The sequence below is a fragment of the Rhinolophus sinicus genome, chromosome X, assembly GCF_036562045.2.
Source record: "Rhinolophus sinicus isolate RSC01 chromosome X, ASM3656204v1, whole genome shotgun sequence".
Classification (NCBI taxonomy): domain Eukaryota; kingdom Metazoa; phylum Chordata; class Mammalia; order Chiroptera; family Rhinolophidae; genus Rhinolophus; species Rhinolophus sinicus.
Window position 1 is genome coordinate 80,306,734 of NC_133768.1, and position 20,171 is coordinate 80,326,904.

At 37.8% G+C, this 20,171-nt stretch overlaps 1 pseudogene; it reads right to left on the reverse strand.

Annotated features, from left to right (window-relative positions):
- Positions 1-207: 207 nt before the first annotated feature.
- On the reverse strand, positions 208-1,879 carry LOC109436890 (E3 ubiquitin-protein ligase RNF168; annotated as a pseudogene).
- Positions 1,880-20,171: the final 18,292 nt, after the last annotated feature.

Genomic DNA, 20,171 nt, shown 5'->3' on the forward strand with positions numbered 1-20,171 from the left:
AAAAAGGATGGGGTCTCTTGCTTATCATTGAGTTTGGCAGAAACACATTTGTATATTCCTCCCTTGTAATCACACAGTACTTTAATTAAGGACAACGAGTGAGCCCACAGAGCAGAATTAATGATAATTTTATTAAGATTCTATGACAAAAATAGAGCTTCACAAACTAGCTTTACTAGATTATTAAACACTCCCTTTACCCATGCATTACTTTGGATATCTCTGAAATGTATGAAAAAAAGTTTTCTGTGGTGCCTTACTAGGCTGTAAGGAATGAGTACTTTTAGATATATTACAATAATCTCTACTAAAATTTGCCATATTTCATTAACATTAACTGAATGTTACAACTGGATCTTAAAAGAAGATTGCCAATTTTAATTTTTTGAGCCCCTCTGAAATTTTGAATGTTCTGTATCAGTTTGTCTTTTGGAGTTGCTATCTTTGGAATTCTTCCTCTCCCCACTTATTCTGTCTGGAGCTGGGGATGTAGGATGTAACTGATACTTTCAGATCACTTTTTCTGGCTTGGCTTCATTTCTTTATCTACCTCTTTCTGAAGCTCTAATGCGAATAATCTATCTTGTTCTTCTTGTTTACGCCTTTCAAAAAGTAGATGTTCCAAGTGTAACAGCTTTGGGGTGAAGGGGTCTTCTGTTTCCTCTTGGCCTGAGGAAGATTTGGGGAATGTGTTCCCTCTTTTTGCAGAAAAGCATGGATCCACAACTGTTTCAAACAAAGATTCCTGTTTTTTTCTTTTGGAAATATCTTCATTACTTATCATCAGGTGAGACTCTTCATTTCCGATCTGTGTCATATCTGACTTAGTGCACCCACTCTCTGTTTTGCCAAAAGTCTTAACTGCAGATTCTCTGGAATAGGGAACTCTGGCTTTAGGTCCCTCATGACTTATGACACATGACTCTTTGTCATGCTTGCTTGGTTTCATTTTGACTTTTCCTTCAAAGCATCTTTCTGTATCATCTGTACATAACTGAGGCATAGGTGACTCTATCGAAAACTTTGTTCCTTGTTTCTGAAGTTCAAGGCATATTTGAGAAGAAAGTGTTGGCATATCTTCTTCAATTTCTCTGTCTCTCCACCTAGGGCTCTTTACATAACTACTGTCAGTTTCCTTAGACATGGAGTTTTTCTTGCCTACTTGTTCTTCAGATTGTGATGCTGGCTCAAACTGAGATTTAGGTGACAAATACTCCTGAATATCTCCAGTATCTATTTCTTTGTTCTTTCTTTTCTTTTGTGACTTGGTTGTGACTGAATCAGATTTTCTGGAACTCCCAGGAGAAGCCAAGACACTGTTAATACTAATGCTTATCTTTCTTGCCAGTTCTTCATCACTTTTGAGTTGTTCTTCTATGTCTCTTCTCCTTTTCTCTTCCTGTCTTTTTTCCTCTTCTTCCTCCTCTGCCAATAATTTCTGTATGTATTCTTCACTGGCTTTGTTTTCTTTTTCCTCATTGGCTCGTCGCTCTGACTCCACTTTCCTTAGCTCCTCTTCATATTCTCTTCTCAATTCCTCCGGTTCACTTAACTGATGAAGTGGCTGAAAGTCATCAATGGATTCTTCTGATTCTTGCCCAGAGATTCTAAGTTTACATTCCTTTGGATAGTGTTTTTGAATTTTCTGCCACAGTTCCATATTGACAAGAGAATTTCTTGGGGTATGGTACCGGGCCCATGAAGAGATCCGGCGGCGACAGAAAGGACAGCATAAATTTGACTTTTCAATAATCGACTGGAAGCATGCCTTACAGACCGTGTGATTACAAGGCAGTGTTACCGGCTCAACCAGGATTTCCACACAGATCTTGCACTGGATTTCAGACAAAGAAGGGATGATGTCCTTAGGTACAGCCATTCTACTATGCTATCAAGGCATATTCAACATCAACACCTGGAAGAGAAAGAATAGTATTTCCAGTCCAAGTTCGGAGACAGCAAATTAACAGTTTTGTGTTTAAATATTACACCCAGCAGTATACCAGAATTCAGTGATTGGGAGCATCAAATACATTGCTCTGTGGGCAAGGTAAACAGTACTACTCTGGAAGGAGGTATATTTATCTAAGTTTAGGATAAATGTCTAGTAAGAAAATAAATAATTGTTTACGTCAGGAAACCTTGGCTGCTCTGAGGCATTAACACAACAGTTTCATCATGGCGGACAGTGGGCTTCGGCTCTCTGGCATGGCGGGAGGTACACAACAAATTCCCCTCCTCCCTCTTACCAACTTACGATGCTCTATTGGCTGTGGAAAGCCAAACCGGAGGCAGCCAATGCCCACAGCCTCCAGGCCACCGCTTCTGACAAGACGGAGCGCTCCCCGGAAGCAGGACGTGCGTTTTACCGTTATTATGATGGCAGCACGCGCATCCTCACGTTCCACCTTTCTAAGTCTCGCGAGGTTACCTGGCTTTCCCAGCCTGCCCCTCCCCTCTCTTCAGTCTGCCAAAAAGCTTCTACAAACATGATCATTTAAAAAAAAATGTTAGGAAACATCATCCCAACCTATCTCCTTTCCTATTTATTTAATAATTTTTAGTACATGCATTTATATATCAGCAAACCTAGTAATACCAGAGGTGGATGGGATATAGAAAGCAGAATAAACCAATCAACAGGGCAGATAAACTAAGATGGATTCAAGCAAGAGGAACGTGTTGACGGGGGAGTGTAAATCAGCCATAGCAACTCTCTTTCAGAGACAAGACTCCAATCTAAAATTCTTGGAAGAGGAAAAAAGCAAGAGGAGTTAGGGTACCAGGAAGGAAGTCAAGGCAACAGTTGATCAGGCCCAATTATTACAATTATGGTCTGATTTGAGAGCAGGACCAGCAGTAAGGCTAAATCCTGAGGTACAAAATTACTGGCCTAAGACTCTTCAGATTCTCCTGGCTTGGGAAAGAAATGGACCTAGAATCCAGGACAGGGATGAATCTCAGATTTAGCGTTAGGGAGTAAGGCAAATTGTTCGTGTACTGGGAGAATTAATCTGAACAGAAATTCATCAATACTGACAAAATGGTGGCTTTTCTTATTCTAGAGATTCATGAATAAGAATTGAATCTGGGAAGAGGCAGGGACACAGAGACTGTCTACCTCTATTGATGAGATTTCTACTGATATGTTTTTAAACTTCTCTTGTTTCCTTACATATCAACAATAAAGAAAGAGAAAAAAATATATTTAAGACTTAAACATGCAATATTTCTTCCATATGCCTATCACATGATAAAAGGTTCTGGTGCCAAAATTACCCAGACCAGGCAACTCCTCTTATCCCCATCTTCGTTAGTCATCACCCAAAATATCAAGGCTCTTAAATTCTTTATCCCTTGTGATTCTCTGTACTGACTTGCCTATGACTGAAGCAACTTCCCTCTTTCCAAAATCTCTTTACTAGGCCCTCTCTATGTGGCCTTTGCCCCACAGTTAGCAAACTATCCTATATAAGCTACTCAAACTCATGTAAGCATTATATTCATTTCCTTAACTGAATCCTAGCTCTTTCCTGAGGCCACTTCCCCTCCAGTACTCTAAAGTGCTTATTTTCTTACATATATGCAATTCAATTGGCAGGATTATGTCCTCTTTGACCTTCATTGCCATTTTCAATCATTTCACTCTTCCATCTTCTTTTATACAAAACAAAAACCAAAAACAGCAACAACAAATTTCTGTTTTGTTGCTAATTATGCCATTCCGTTATACCATATTCTCCTCCTTTTGGTCACTGTCACCTACACCCTCCCTACCACTCCTTTCAGGATCTCTGCCTTGGTCAGGGTGACTCTCTTATTCAACTCACCTCAATATTTTTTTCCTCCGCTCCATGTGAGTCAGTCACTTTCACAATTCGAACTTGGACCTCATCATCATTCACAACTGTTATAACAAAAAGAAATCTCTGACTTCAACCTTCTATCCTTTCAACTTGCTTGTTGAACAGCTTCCCCTATGGTCATACTTCAAGGTCATGGAGACTTCCAGTCTATTGATTCCTCTACTTTTTCCCATTCTTTCAGAATCTGCCTTTCATCACTTGCCTCCTTATCCAGCATAGATTTCATAGCCCATAATTTCAATAATATCCAGCCAATTATTCTCAGTGTAAATTTACACTCATGAACTTCAATGTGTAGAACTGCAACACTACTCAATACCTTTACTGTGTTTATCTGGTTAGGTCACTATTGCAAAACTTTCTGCTATCCTCAAATATCTCACTACCTCTCCCATTCTGTGCCTATGCAGAAAGAGGTAGAAGGGGTCAGAGATTTGAGAATAGAAGATGGAAAGAAACTTTCAGGAGGAAATGTTCTCATTTTCTCAACTCAAAATCCACACATTTACTTAAATCTTCAATCAGCCTATCACCTTTCTCCCCAGTGAGGATAAAGGAGCTGCCTTTACTCTATTTAAGGCTAATTTCTCCATATTACTTATATTCACTGTCTCCATTAATTTATCTCCAACTCACCCACTTCAATATAGCTTTCTGCCCCATCCCTCCATAGAAACAGATCTGGTTAATGTCATCAGTGTCACTAAATAAAACAGATTATACAGTTCACATTTTATTTGACCTCTGATCAGCGATGTCACTGTTAAGTGACACATCTCTTCTTGAAACACTCTTTTACCTTACCATCTGCAATACAATATTTAATGGTTATTTACTTGTCTGAATTTCTGCCCATTCCTTCTCTACTCTTTTGCGGGTTCATCCTCGTCTACTTAGCCATTACATGTTACATGTTAGATAACTGAAGTATGTTCATAGACCCCACTGGCTTCTCATTCTATAATCTTTCCCTGGTTTCAATTAGCACATATACCAACGAGTATGTAAAAAAAGTATATAATATATAAATGGGTAGAGAGAGGGAGAAAAATAATAGCAGTTAAATATTGTATCTATACTGTGTTAAGTATTATATATATACATACATATGTATATATATATATATATATATATATATATATATATATATACACACATATATATCAGACATCTGACATCTGTGATTCAAAGCAGTATATTCAACTACTTGTTCTATATCTTAAGTTATCTTAGCTCAGCACTAAACATATCACATGCGTACACACACACACACACACACACGCACACACACATACACACCTACCCCACCAAATACAGTCTGCTTCCAGGATCTCCTATTATCAAATGCATCCTTGACACTGTCTCATGCCTACCTCATTGCAAATACAGCACTAAGTCTCATAAATATTACCTCCCAAATCTGTTAAATCCATTCAAGTCTCTCCATCTCCACTGCCACCACCCTAATGCAAGACAGTATCTCTTGACTGAACTATGATAGTTTCCTACTTTTGTCTCATCCACTATCACCCTTTTCCTATCTGTTTCTAATGGCTGCCAAAAATAATGTTAGTGCAAACCTTATCTGTGGTCCCTCTCTCAATTTAAAATCTTTCAATGTTCTCCCATTGCTCTTAGTATAAGATTAAAACTCTTTAACATGTTCAGCAACCCTCTGTGTAGTCTGGCCTTTGTCTATCTTTCAAAGCTTTCTTGCCATGTTCCCTCACAGCACAAGATCTTTACACATGCTACCTCTTTTTTCTCTGGAACATTTTATCCCATGTCTCTCCAAGTCATCCAATTCAGGTCAAATCCCATTCTGGCACTTTTTCCTCCTTCTTAGCATTAATCTTAGTTTATGGTTGTTAATTTGTATGGTTATCATTACCTGTATTTTCCCTCTAGAGTCCAGACTCTAAGCTCTATAAGGGCATATCTGTTTTTGTCCAACTTATATTCCTAGTGCCTAGTAAATAATTGTTGAATGAATAAGTGAATAAATGAATGTATGGACATTTTTTCAGCACAACAGTGAAATTTACCAAGTAAGAGTTTAGTTATTTAGGCCACTCCTTTCCATGTCTTACTTTTCGCCACAATGGTACAATGTTCTTACTTTCCGTAGACACTCAGTGTTCTCTAAACTTTTCTCTTATTTTTTTCTCTAGTTCTAAAATTTTAGTTTTCAAGAAGTGAAGTAATAAGCTCATTGAAACTTAAAAAAGTGACAGGCTGGTAAAGCTCAATAGTTTTCCCCTCGCAATGGAATTTACATTTTAAAAATAGATTAAACCTTAGAATTAAAACAAAAAAGTTCTATTGTGAGATTTGTTCTGTCAGTCAGCTAAGTGCAAGAGATCTCTGAACTAATACCAGAAGGTCTATTGAAGAAACAATTTTTTCCTTATTCAATTATTGTGAAATACATTCCATGTTCTTGGTATAAATGTAAGTTTATTTTGGAATCTTCTAGAAAATTGTTGATACCATTTTCTTACTGAGGATTTTAGCTAAGTACCTGATTTTGTTTATGATATATAAGAGCTGAGCATGATTATGTATTCTCCATTTCCACAGAATGTAATACATTTATTTTCATTTCCTAACTGTCTTGAGTAGCAATTATTGTTGAAGTGGTTATTGTTAAGGCACTGTATAAATTTTGTCAATTGCTGTATAGATATTCAGATAGATAGAGATAAAAATAATTGATTTTATCATACCTATGTTATTGGTGGACAAATGATCATAACATGCTATCCCAAGGAAGAATAACTTCTCTTGAGAGCCATAGACCCAGTGAAAGAAAGACTTAGCACTGGAGCTGACAAATTTGCTCTGGCTTCGGTGACTTGCAGGAAACTATACATTTTGTCTGTTGAAAAATCTAATCTCTGCATTAATCTAGAAGAAAGAAATCCACAAGTAGCTGAGAATCTGATTGACATGCAGCTGCATTAAAATGAGAGAAAATGTAATGCTGTTTGCCTATGTTTTTTTTCAATTACCATAGGGTAATAAAAGCAACATATTTTTTAATTACTATTTTGTACTTCAATGTGGAAATATTAGCCTCCAGATACCCATTTAAAAGCGTGAAACCAGATGGTGGAAAATATCCAACTGAATTGAAGTAGAGGGGAGACCAATCTGAGTAAAGTGATTTGGAGACATCTGATACATGGAAAGGAAGCCTATAAAAACTCCTAGAGAAAGGAAGAGAAGGCAGAACTCAACTAGTAAAGCCTCTGAAAATGTGAGACATATTTGAGAAAATGATATCAAGTCAATAATGGCCAAGTTCACAATTCATTTTCGGGAATGGTTGAAAATCATAGGCTGTAATTTCTAGCATCAGATGTAAAATTTCTCCTTTAAGTGAAAGTAATTTTGGTACTTTAAATTTCTATGCTGTCTTTCTTCTCCAAGAAAGTTTTCACAGACTGAGGCTTGCAAGTATATTGAGTTGGTTGTTGGCAGAAACTTGCAAAGAGAAAAAATGTCCCAAGCCCTGTTGTCCTCATTTTCCTTTCTCCTAGCTCAACTTCACAGTCTTCATCACACTGTTTCACACTTGACCACTATATACCCAAAGAAAAACACAAAATATATGCCACTACACATATTCACACTTATTTTGGAGTAGAGGAACAAATCATTCCCAGAACTAACTCTCTATTCTGGGATCCCACTATAACCATTTATCTATTGAGTAAAAAGTTTATTGAGAGGCTATGTTTTTCCAGACACTTAGAAGGCCCTACAGGATGAAAACGTGAGCAAGATATACAAGACTCTTGCCCTTATGGAGCCCCCTATTTGTAAGAAATAAATAAAAGCAAACTAAAATCATAATACTGTGTGAAAAGTGACAATAGGGAAAATACAGAGTGTTACAGGTAGGGTTTACAGCTGTTGGCCCAACACAATTACTGATATCATCCCCTTTTATCTTAAAAAATGTCCTTGTTTAGATGTTATGTCACATGATTATCCTTGCTATAGAGTCTAAGCCAGTCCTGGGGATTCAAGGGTAACCTCTCAAAGGAAACTATCATTAAAAGCCATACCTAAAGGATGAGTAGGTGTTGATAGCTAGACAAAAATGAGAGGAATGGTGCTCATGGCAAAAAATACAGACATGAAAAAGCCCAGAGAGAGGATTTGCTGGCACAGTGAACAAAAGTAAGTATAGCCGAAATATTTCAAGAATGGGAGAGAGTGTGCAAGATGAGGAAGCAGATTAGGCAGAAATGAAAACTACCTTTCTGTGTCTTGAACAAGCCATGCAAGTTCCAGCCTCAGTGCCTTTGCACACTTTGTTTCCCCTATCTAACACATGCCTCCTCCAAAAATCCACACGACTCTCACTCTGTCACACTTCATTTTAGCCTATGCTCAAATGTTACTTACTCAAAGAGAGTCTGTCAATCAGAAATAACATCCCTCCCCATCATTCTCTACCCCTTGATTTACTTCATTTCCCCACATAACTCTTATCACTGATACATTATTTGTCATCTCTCTTCTCCCAGTAGAAGAGAAGAACTTTATTTCTTCTTTTCATTGCTGTATCTCCAGTACCTAAAATTATTCCTGGCACATTGTTGTCGTTCAATAAATATATGATAAATGAAGACATGAAAAGCACTTAGAAAAGTACCTAACAGATAATAAGGGCTCAAAAATGTTAGCTATTTTTGTTATGATGTATGGATAGGGTAGAGGAAATCATAAAAAGATAAAATAAAAAGAAAGTATTTGACTATTACAATACCACTGACAAGAAACTTGGGTTTGAGTCTCTGCTTGAAACCTCCATAAAAGGAAGGACTTCACTACTTCCTAGGGCAGACTATACCAAGATTAGACCAAAGGTCTATTTATTCAAAGTTTTTCGCTTAGGTTGAGCTCAAATGTGCTTTTGTAACTTCTTCCATCTCTTCCAACCTTCTTGAAAAACACAAAGCAAATCCCTTCTGGAGAGTTATAGTCTGCTATTACATGTTTCTTTACTTTTAATCAGAACAAAAAAGACTCAATTCCTTGAATTGTACTTTATGAATTTCTGTTGGTCTTTAAAAATATTCAGACATATGATCTAACCCATAGGTTTCATTGGTTCCTAGGTATCATCATTAATGTAATTTATGATTCTATAAGAATTTTAAGAAGAACCAAGATGGTGCAGTAGGTAAATGCTGTGTTTACTTTCTGTCACAACCACATCAAAATTACAACTTATCTATAAAACAACCATTAGAGAGAATCACCTAAAATCAAGCTGAACTGAAGCCTTTCAATGAAGGACGTGCAGAAGAAGCCACCTCCAGACTGGTACGAAGGTCAAAGACCCAGAACTGGCTGGTCCCACACCCACATGTGACCATTAAAGATCAGGAGGAGTATTTCAGCTATGGAGGTACCTCCCCAGCCCCTAGAAGGGCAAGAGATCCCAGCCCCACTCCATCCCACGGTTCCAGTGCTGGGGAGAGAAGTCCCCATAATTTTTGGTTGTGAAAACCAGTGGAGACTGTGACTGAGTGAGACTGAGTACGGTTGGACTCACAGGTGCTTCTCTTAAAGGAACTGCACCTGGACTTAACCAGCAATGGAATCACTCAGCTCCAGCACTGGGGCAGCAGCTGAAAAGGGACAAATGGTGGGGAATTGAGTTATCTGGCTTGGGACAAGAGTTGGAGAAGCAGCTTTCTCCTGGGTAAGGGAGCTGGTAGAGGCCATTGTTTCTTTGTTGAGCCCTCCCCTTTCACAATGTGTGGTGTGCGAACACCAGCAACCAGCATATCTGAGTCTCCACAGTTTGTTTACCATGCACTGGCAATTAGAGATCTGGCCCTGCCCAACATTTGGGCACCCCCAGGCTGCTTTCAGTGGCTTTTCCGAGTAGAGTGCCTGCCTTGGCTCAAGCTGCAGACTTTCCAAGACTCTCAAAGGTTTGCAGAAATCAGACAAGTAGCATCTGACTTGAGCATGCCCTGTGCCTCTGGCTGAGCAGCCCTAAGTTGGTACTAGCAGCAGCTGGCCTTGGTTCATCGCTTGGCTTCTCAAGGCACTTCCAAGCAGAGCACAGGCAACAGCCATCTGTGGATTTCTTTCTGGCCCCTTTCAGGTGGACCCAGGTGGGGCACAGGCTGTGGCTGAACTTGAACTATAGCAGGTCCCCTCCAAGGTGGTCCTGGGGCTGGTGCCCCCAGTGGTCAGCTTCAAAATGAGCTGGAGCATCATCCAGCACCTCCAAATACAACATACCCAAGAAGCAGCTGGGGCAGACACCAGAGTCCTACTGAGACAGATCCTGCTCCATAGGGTCAGCCCCTGCATCACAACTCTTCCATTGTAGTCACCACCAGTCCTCACAACCAGTGAGCCCAAGGGTCAGTCCCTCACATTGATGTGCAATTATCAACCAAGGCTCAGCTACAAGAGGAGGTCATACACAAACCACACAAGGAACAGATCTGGAGTGCATGGCTCAGGTGACGAGGAAGACTGGGCCACTGAACCCCACAGCACACCTACTACATAAGGCCATTCCACTAAGACCAGAAGACATAGCAGCTCTACCTAATACATAGAAACAAACACAGGGAGTCAGCCAAAATGGGGAGACAAAGAAACGTGTCCCAAATAAAAGAACAGAGCAACACTCCTGAAAAAGAACTAAGCGAAATGGAGATCAGCAATCTCTCAGATGCAGAGTTCCAAACACTGGTTATAAGAATGCTCAACTATCTCAGGGAGAACTTCAACAGAGAGATAGGAAGCATAAAAATGGAGATAGGTGGAAACCATAAAAAAGAACGAGTCAGAAATAAAGGATACAATAATGGAAACAAAGTATATATTACAGGGAATCAATAGTAGATTAGATGAAGCAGAGAATCCAACCAGTGATGTGGAAGATAAGGTAGCAGAAAGCACCCAACCAGAACAGCAAAAAGAAAAAAGAATCCAAAAAAATGAGGAGAGTTTAAGGGGCCTCTGGGACAATATCAAGCATACCAACATTTGCATTATAGGGGTACCAGAAGGAGAAGAGAGAAAGCAAGGAATTGAAAACCTATTTGAAGAAATAATGACAGAAAACTTCCCTAGCCTGGTGAAGGAAATGTACATTCAAGCCCAGGACGCACATAGAGTCCCAAACAAGATGAATCCAAAGAGGCCAGTATGGAGACACATCATAATTAAAATGACAAAGGTCAAACACAAAGAGAGAATCTTAAAAGCAGCAAGAGAAAAGCAGCTAGTTACCTACAAGGGAGCCCCCATAAGACTGTCAGATAATTTCTCAACACAAGCTTTTCAGGCAAGAAGGGAGTGGCAGGAAATATTCCAAGTGATGAAAAGCAATGACATACAACCAAGATTACTCTACCCAGCAGGGCTGTCATTTAGAATTGAAGGACAGATAAGGAGCTTCCCAGACAAGAAAAACCTGAAGGAGTTCATCACCACCAAACCAGTAATACAAGGACTCTTAGTGGGACTTCTTTAAGATAGGAGGGGGATTAAGGAGGGTTGAAAGGGGAATGGATTAAGAAGTAAAAGGTAGTTGTTATACAGTAGTCATGGGGATGTAAGAAATATAGTCAATAATATTGTAATAACTAGGTATGGTGCCAGATAGGTACTAGAGCTATCAGGGTGATAGATGGGAATGGGGTTGGGGGTAGGTTGAAAAAGGTGAGGGCATTAAGAAATGCTAATTGATAGTTAATACAATATGGGGAATATAATCAACAATGTTGTAAAGATCATGTAAGGTGCCAGATGGGCACTGGACTTATCAGGGCGATCACGTCATAGACTGTGTAGTATCTGACCAATGTGCTATATACCTGAAGCTGAAGTAGGATAATATTGATTGTCAATTGTAATTAAGTATATAGGTATATATAGTCACGGGATGTGGAGTACAACGTAGAGAAGATATTTGATGGTATTGTAACAGCTATATAAGATATCAGAGGGGTAGTAGCTTGAGGGGTGTGTTATGACTTTATGAGGGGTTTGTATATGTGATACCTAAAAAAAAAAGATTTTAAAAAGTGAAAGGATTAAGTACAAATAGGTAGTTACAAAATAGTCATGGAGTGTAAATTATAGCATAGAGAATATAGTCAATAATATCCTACAGTGCCAGGTGGATACTAGACTTATTGGGGGGATCACTTCCTAAGTCATATAAATGTCCAACCACTATGCTGTACACCTGAAACTAATATACTATTGAATGTCAACTGTCATTGAAAAACCTTTTCTAAATTGAAAAGTAAAACATGATAGTAACATAAAAATAAAGAATTTTAATAACTGCATTTACTGAAGTAGTTATGTAATTAATTGTACATGAGCATTGATTCATTTTCAAGTATTTTCTCTAAAAGACATATGCTTTACTGATTAAGTTGTTAGTTTAGCTGGTTAATACAGAACTGTTTTTGTTTTTTTACTTGAAACAAGAGAAAACTAATCTCTTAATCAAATGCCTCCCTTTAAACTTAGTATAGTAAATCATTGGTGTTTGAGGATTTAAAATTCAAAGCTTCAGATATCCACTGAACACCCAAATATTAATGGTACGTAACAACCTGTAATTTTGTTAAGGCATGAGTTTTCCTAAGGCATGAACTGCATACCCTGCAAGGTTAGCATGTGGCACTGAGTCTCTCAGTTTGAGTTAGCTAAGCTAACTTTCACGCTTATATATCTTAACATGGCTCTGTTATTCCCTGCTCAAACTTGCATATGTATTTTGTGGGATTAAAATTTATGTTACAGTAATATTAGAAAATATGGGGGATACCCAGAGATTTAGTAGTTTTTTTCTAGCAACTATTTCAAGTCTAACATACATTTTTTAGACAGGTGGTCATAATACTCTACTGCCACCTGGTGACATCATGTTGTTTACTCAGAATAAATTTACGATCCAGTCCCTTCCATCCCACTATAGGAGTACGTGAGATTCCTTTGCCAGTTTGGATGGGTTTTTGATAAATATTCACACTCCATACATTCTCAAATTAGAGCAAGGTGATCAGGTTTTCTGTGAATAGTTCTAAGTGGAAAAACAAAATCAGAGGATACTCATACTGCTGGACAAGAGTAAAAAATAAATAAATAAAAATTTTTAAAGCAAATTAAATTGATTAAGCCATGACTGAATAATCTTTGGAACATAATATTTTCCATTTGAAATTATTATGGCATTGTAAATACACTCCGTATTTGGTTTTACCATAATATTTTAGAGAAACTATTGTTTTAGGGTCTTTATTTTTTTCTTAAATTTGTATTTTATTTTTCTTAACTTTTTTATTTTGAAATAGTTACAGATTCATAGGAAGTTGCAAAGATAGTAGAGAGATCCCAGGTGCACTTCACCCAGTCTCACAATGGTTACATCTTAAGTGATCATAATACCAAAATCGGAAATGACATTAGTAACACGTAATTTTATCACATGTAATCACCACCAGAATCATGATGCAGAACTAACTATCCCATCACCACAAAGATCCCTTGTGTTATGCCTTTATAGGTTCATGCTTCCCCCCACACCACCCACTGCCATAGCTAACCCTAGAAACTACTACTTTGTTCTCCATCTCTATAATTTTGTCATTTCAAAGATATTATATAAATGAAATCATACAGGATATGACATTTTGAAGTTGCCTTTTTTACACTCAGCATAATGTATTTGAGATTCACCCAAGTTGTTATATGTTATAAATAGCTTGTTCCTTTTTTAATTGCTGACCAAAATTTCATGGTATGAATACACCAGTATGTATAACCATTTATCCATTGTTTCCAGTTTGGAGCTATTGCCAATAAAGCTTCTATGAACATGTGCATATGATTTTTTGTGTGTCTGAGAATGCTCAGAGACAGGATGCATTCTGTCCCTTCTTTGCCGTTGCATAATGGTTTTACACAAATAAACGGGTAAAAAAGGCTTAGCATCCATTAGTTACTTTGTTAAAAAGAAAATTCCAAATCAAAGTCCCAATTAAAGATTTTAGTGGTAGAAAACAATCTATGAAAAGAAGGCTACCACTATCACCACCATCCTACCCTGATATGTACAAGTGACTGTATCACTTGGGCCTTATATTTAGTGGTATTTTTTTTATTAGTTTCAGGTGTACAACACAAAGCAATACTTAGACGTTTATCATTTATATCCCACACACTGTGCGATCCCCCCTCCCCCATCCACTATCCCTCTGACATCACACAGAGCCATTACATTTCCACTGTCTCTATTCCTAATGCTGTACTCCAATTCCTGTAAATATACATATATATATATATATATATATATATATATATATATATATATATATATATATATATATATATAATTATAGTTGGCATTCATTATTGTTCAGCTTCAGGTGTACAGTGCAGAGATCAGGCATCTACATCATCCCTGAGGTGGTCTCCCAAATGGGACACGTGTCCATCGGATACCCTACAAAATCTTTACATTATTGATTACGTTCCCCAAATTAATTTTCAAAACCCCGTGGCCATCTTGTGGTTACCGACTATTTTCTGAACCCCTCACCTTCCCCCTTATTCCTACACCCCCGCCCCTCTAGCAACGCTCAGTTTTTCCTCTATGTCTCCAAAACTGTTTCTGATTAGTTCATTCACTTATTCTTTTCTTTAGATTCCACATATAAGTGAGATCATATGGTATTTGTCTTTCTCTGTCTGACTTATTTCACTTAACATAATGTTCTCTAGGTCCATCCATGTTGTTGCAAATGGTAAGATTTCTTTCTTCTTTATGGCTGCGTAATACTCCATTGTATAAATGTACCACAGTTTCTTAATCCAGTCATCTACCGATGGGCATTTCGGTTGTTTCCATGTCTTGGCTATTGTGTATAGTGCTGCAATAAACATAGGAGTGCATAAAGATTTTTGAATTGAAGTTTTGGATTTCTCCGGATAGATACCTAGGAGTGGGATTGCTGGATCATAAGGTAGTTCCATTTTCAGATTTTTGAGATACCTCCATACTGTTTTCCATAGTGGCTGCACCAATCTGCATTCCCACCAACAGTGCACAAGCATTCCCTTTTCTCCACATCCGCGCCAGCACTTGTTGTTTGTTGATTTATTGATGATAGCCATTTTGACTGGGGTGAGGTGGTATCTCATTGTGGTTTTTATTTGCATTTCTCTGATGGTTAGTGAGGTTGAGCATTTCTTCATATGTCTGTTTGCCATCTGTATGTCCTTTTTAGAAAAATGTCTCTTCATGTCCTCTGCCCATTTTTTAATTGGGTTGTTTGTTTTTTGGAGTTGAGTTGAGTGAGTTTTTATAAATTTGTGATATTAACCCTTATCAGATATATCATTGGCAAATATCTTTTCCCATTCAGTAGGATCCTTTTTGTTTTATTGATGGTTTCCTTTGCTGTGAAATAGCTTTTTAGTTTGATGTAATCCCACATGTTTATTTTTTCTCTTACTTCCCTCGCGAGGATATATCAGTAAAAATCTTACTCCGGGTAAAGTCTGTGAAGTTTCTTCCTATATTTTCTTCTAGGAATTTTATGGTTTCAGATTTTACATTTAAGTCTTTAAGCCATTTTGAATTTATTTTTGTGTATGATGTAAGGAGGTGGTTCAGCTTCATTTTTTTGCATGTGTCTGTTCAGGTTTCCCAGCACCATTTATTGAAAAGACTGTCTTTATCCCACTGTACATTCTTGCTTCCATTGTCATAGATTAAATGGCCATATAGGCATGAATTTATTTCTGGACTCTCTATTCTGTTCCATTGATCTATCTGTCTGTTTCTATGCCTTAACCATGCTGTTTTGATTATTGTAGCCTTGTAGTATAATTTGATGTCAGGTATTGTTATACCTCCCACTTTGTTCTGATTTCTCAAGATTGCTGAGGCTATCTGGGGTCTTTTATGGTCTCACATAAATTTTAGGATTATATGTTCTATTTCTGTGAAAAACGTCGTTGGTAGTTTGATATGAACTGTGTTGAATATGTATATTGCCTTAGGCAGTATGGACACTTTAACTATATTAATTCTTCCTATGCATGAACATGGTATCTGTTTCCATCTATTTGTATCTTCTTTCGTTTCTTTCTTCAATGTCTTATAATTTTCTGAGTACTGATCTTTTACTTCTTTGGTTAAATTTAATCCCAGGTATTTTATAGTCTTTGAAGCAAATATAAATGGGATTTTTAAAAAATTCTCCTTCTGATATTTTATTATTGGTATATACAAATGAAACTGATTTCTGAATATTAATTTTGTATCCTGCTACTTTACTAAATTCATCTATCAGCTCTAATAGTTTCTTGGTGGAATCTTTAGGGTTCTCTCTATATAATATATCATCTTCATATAATGACAATTTTACTTCCTCCTTACCGATTTGGATGTCTTTTATTTCTTTTTCCTGTCTGATTGCTGTGGCTAGAACTTCCAGCACTATGCTGAATTGAAGTGGAGAAAGGGGGCAACCTTGCCTTGTTCCTGATCTTAAGGGGAATGGTTTTAGCTTTTCCCCATCGAGTATGATGTTAGCTGTGAGTTTATCATAGATGGCCTTTATTATGTTGAGATATGATCCCTCTATTCCCACTTTCTTAAGGGTTTTTATCATAAATGGCTGCTGGATTTTATCAAATGCTTTTTCTGCGTCTATTGATATGATCATGTGATTTTTATTTTTCATTTTATTAATGTGGTGTATCACATTAATTGATTTGCGGATGTTGAACCACCCTTGCATACCAGGGATGAATCCCACTTGATCATGGTGTATGATCTTTTTAATGTATTGCTGAATTCTGTTCGCTAATATTTTGTTGAGGATTTTTGCATCTATGTTCATTAGCGATATCGGCCTGTAGTTTCAGTTTTTTTGTGGTGTCTTTGTCTGATTTTGGGATCAGGGTGATAGTGGCTTCATAAAAAGTGTTTGGGAGTCTTCCCTCCTTCTGGATTTTTTGGAAGAGCTTGAGGAGAATAGGTGATAACTCTTTTTCGAATGTTTTGTAAAATTCACCTGTAAATCCATCTGGTCCAGGGCTTTTGTTTGTTGGGAGATTGTTGATTAGTGATCCAATTTCCCTGGTGGTGATCAGTCTATTCAGGTTTTCTGTTTCTTCTTGAGTTAGCCTTGGAACGTTGTATGCGTCTAGAAAATTGTCCATTTCTTCCAGATTGTCAAATTTGTTGGCATATAGTTGCTCATAGTAATTTCATGAAATTTTTTGTATTTCTGCAGTGTTGGTTGTCACTTCTCCTCTATCATTTCTGATTTTATTAATTTGGGTCCTCTCTCTCTCTTTTTAAATGAGTCTGGCTAAAAGTTTGTCAATTTTGTTTATCTTCTCTAAGAACCAACTCTTGGATTGATTGATCTTTTGTATTGTTTTTCTGGTTTGTATTTAATTTATTTCCGCTCTGATCTTTATTATCTCCTTCCTTGTACTCCCTTTGGGCTTATTTTGTTCTTTTTCCAGATCACTTAAGTGTGAAGATAAACTGTTGATTAGTGATGTTTCTTGTTTCTTTAGGTAGGACTGCAATGCGATGAACTTCCCTCTTAGGACTGCTTTCGCGGCATCCCATAGATTTTGGGACGTCGTATCTTCATTTTCGTTTGTCTCGAGATATCTTTTGATTTCTTCCTTGATTTCCTGCTTGACCCATTCATTATTTAGTAACATGTTATTCAGCCTCCATGAATTAGTGTGCCTTCCAATTTTTTTCCTGTAGTTCATTTCTAATTTCATAGCACTGTGGTCAGAGAAGACAATTGGTATGATTTCAATTTTCTTAAATTTATCAAGACTTGTTTTGTGGCCTAACATATGGTCTATCTTGGAAAATGTTCCATGTGCGCTTGAGAAGAATGTGTATTCTGCAGCATTGGGGTGAAATGCTCTGAAAATATCGATTAAATCCAAGTGGTCCAATGTATCATTTAAGGCTGTTGTTTCCATATTGATTTTCTGTCTGGAAGACCTGTCCCTTGTTGTCAGAGGTGTGTTGAAGTCCCCTACTATGATAGTGTTACTGTTGATCTCTGTCTTTATGTCAGTCAATATCTGTTTTATATATTTAGGTGCTCCTATATGGGGTGCATAGATGTTTACTAGGATTATGTCCTCTTGTTGGACTGATCCCTTTATTATTACATAGTGCCCATCTTTGTCTTTTAATATTTTCTTCATTTAAAGTCTATTTTGTCAGAAATAAGTATTGCTACTCCAGCTTTTTTCTCATTTCCATTTGCATGAAATATCTTACTCCAACCCTTCACTTTCAGCCTATGTGTGTCTTTTGATCTGAGGTGAGTCTCTTGTATACAGCATATACAAGGGTGTTGCTTTCTTATCCACTCAGCCACCCTATGTCTCTTGATTGGACCATTTAATCCATTTACATTTAAAGTGATTATTGATAGGTACATAGTTATTGCCATTTTAAAATTTGTAGTTAGATTGTTTTCATCTTTCTTCTATTTACAGAAGTCCTTTTAGTATTTCTTGCAATGCTGGCTTGGTGGTAATAAATTCCTTTAGCTTATTCTTTTCTGGGAAGCTCTTTATCTCTCCATCAACTTTAAATGATAGCCTTGCTGGATAAAGCAATCTAGGTTGTAGGCCTTTGTTTTCCATCACTTTGAGTATCTCCTGCCACTCCCTCCTGGCCTTCAATGTTTCTGCAGAAAAGTCATTTGATAGTCTTATGGGAGTTCCCTTGTATGTAACCCTCTGTCTTTCTCTTGCTGCTTTTAGGATTCTCTTTGTCTTTAACCTTTGCCATTTTAACTATAATGTGTCTTGGTGTGGACCTGTTTGGGTTTATCCTGGTTGGAACTCTCTGCACTTCCTGGGCTTGTATGTTGGTTTCCTTCATCAGGTTAGGGAAGTTTTCGGACATTATTACTTCAAATATGTTCTCAATTCCTTTCTTCCTCTCTTTACCTTCTGGTATTCCTATGATGTGCATGTTGTTGTGCTTGATGTTATCCCATAGGTCTCTTAAACCATCTTCATTGTTTTTTATTCTTTTTTCTTTCTGTTGTTCTGTTTGGGTGATCTCTGCTAACTTGTCTTCTAAGTCGCTGATTCGATCCTCTGCTTCATCTAACCTGCTGTTAATTCCTTCAACTGAGTTCTTTATTTCAGTAATTGTGTTCTTTAGTTTTAACTGGTTGTTCGTTATGATTTCTACATCCTTCTTGATGTCCTCTCTAAGCTCCTTAAACATTCTTATCATCAGTGTTCTGAACTCTGTCTCTGATAGGTTGGTTACCTCTGTTTCATTTGGTTCCATTTCTGGAGGTTTCTTCTGTTTTTTTTTTTAATTTATGACATGTTCCTTTGTTTCCCCATTCTGGCTGACTCTCGGTGCTTCTTTCGATGTATTAGGTAGATCCCCTAGAGTTCTTAGTTCTTGCTGGGTTATCTTATGTAGTATGTGTCCTTTATATTTGACTTACACTACTTCGTTCTTCTCCGCTGCGTGTGCTCCAAAGGTGACTCTTGTGTTGTGTATACTGTCCTGTTAAAGAAGATCTTTAACTGCTTTTCGCTTGTAAGTAGGTGGGTTTAACTCCTAGGCTGACTAGTTGTGAGACTTGGCTCTGCCCACTGCATGGTTTTCGGCTGCATGAGGGTTGACTGCTTAAATATAGTTTGGCCTCTATGGGCTCTTCTGCCTGTAAAGAATTCCCTCTGGGTTTGTCACTTGTAGGTCAAGCCCGGTAATACTCTGGTTTGGTCTGGAGTTGGCCACTGGGTATGTTGAATCTCGTGCCTCTTAAGCTGGGCCCTGGTAGGGCAATTTCAGAACAAAGCAAATCACCAAGCACAACAACAAAAACAAAGAAAAAATCAAATACATTCACATGTAAAAACAACCAACAACTCCCACTCAACAGAGGCAAAGATATCAAAGATATAAAGACAAAACAAAACAAAACAGAAAGCAGTGTCAGTCTTTGCTTAAGGCCACCAAGTAATCTCCAGGTTGTCCTCTGCTCTACCAAAGAGTCCCTTGCATATTGTGCAGGCAGAGCCAGTCACCTGGTGCCTAGAGTGACGTTGTTACTGCAGATTTAGATGCGTGGGGCTGAGGGTTCTGGATGGTAGTTTTTACAACGCCAGTACAGTTTCTGCCCTTGCCTGCACATATGCACACTGAGAGTAGCACCCCCAGCCCTGTGTCCAGTTCTGCTGAGTCTTAGGGCACTTCTTCCATGTGTG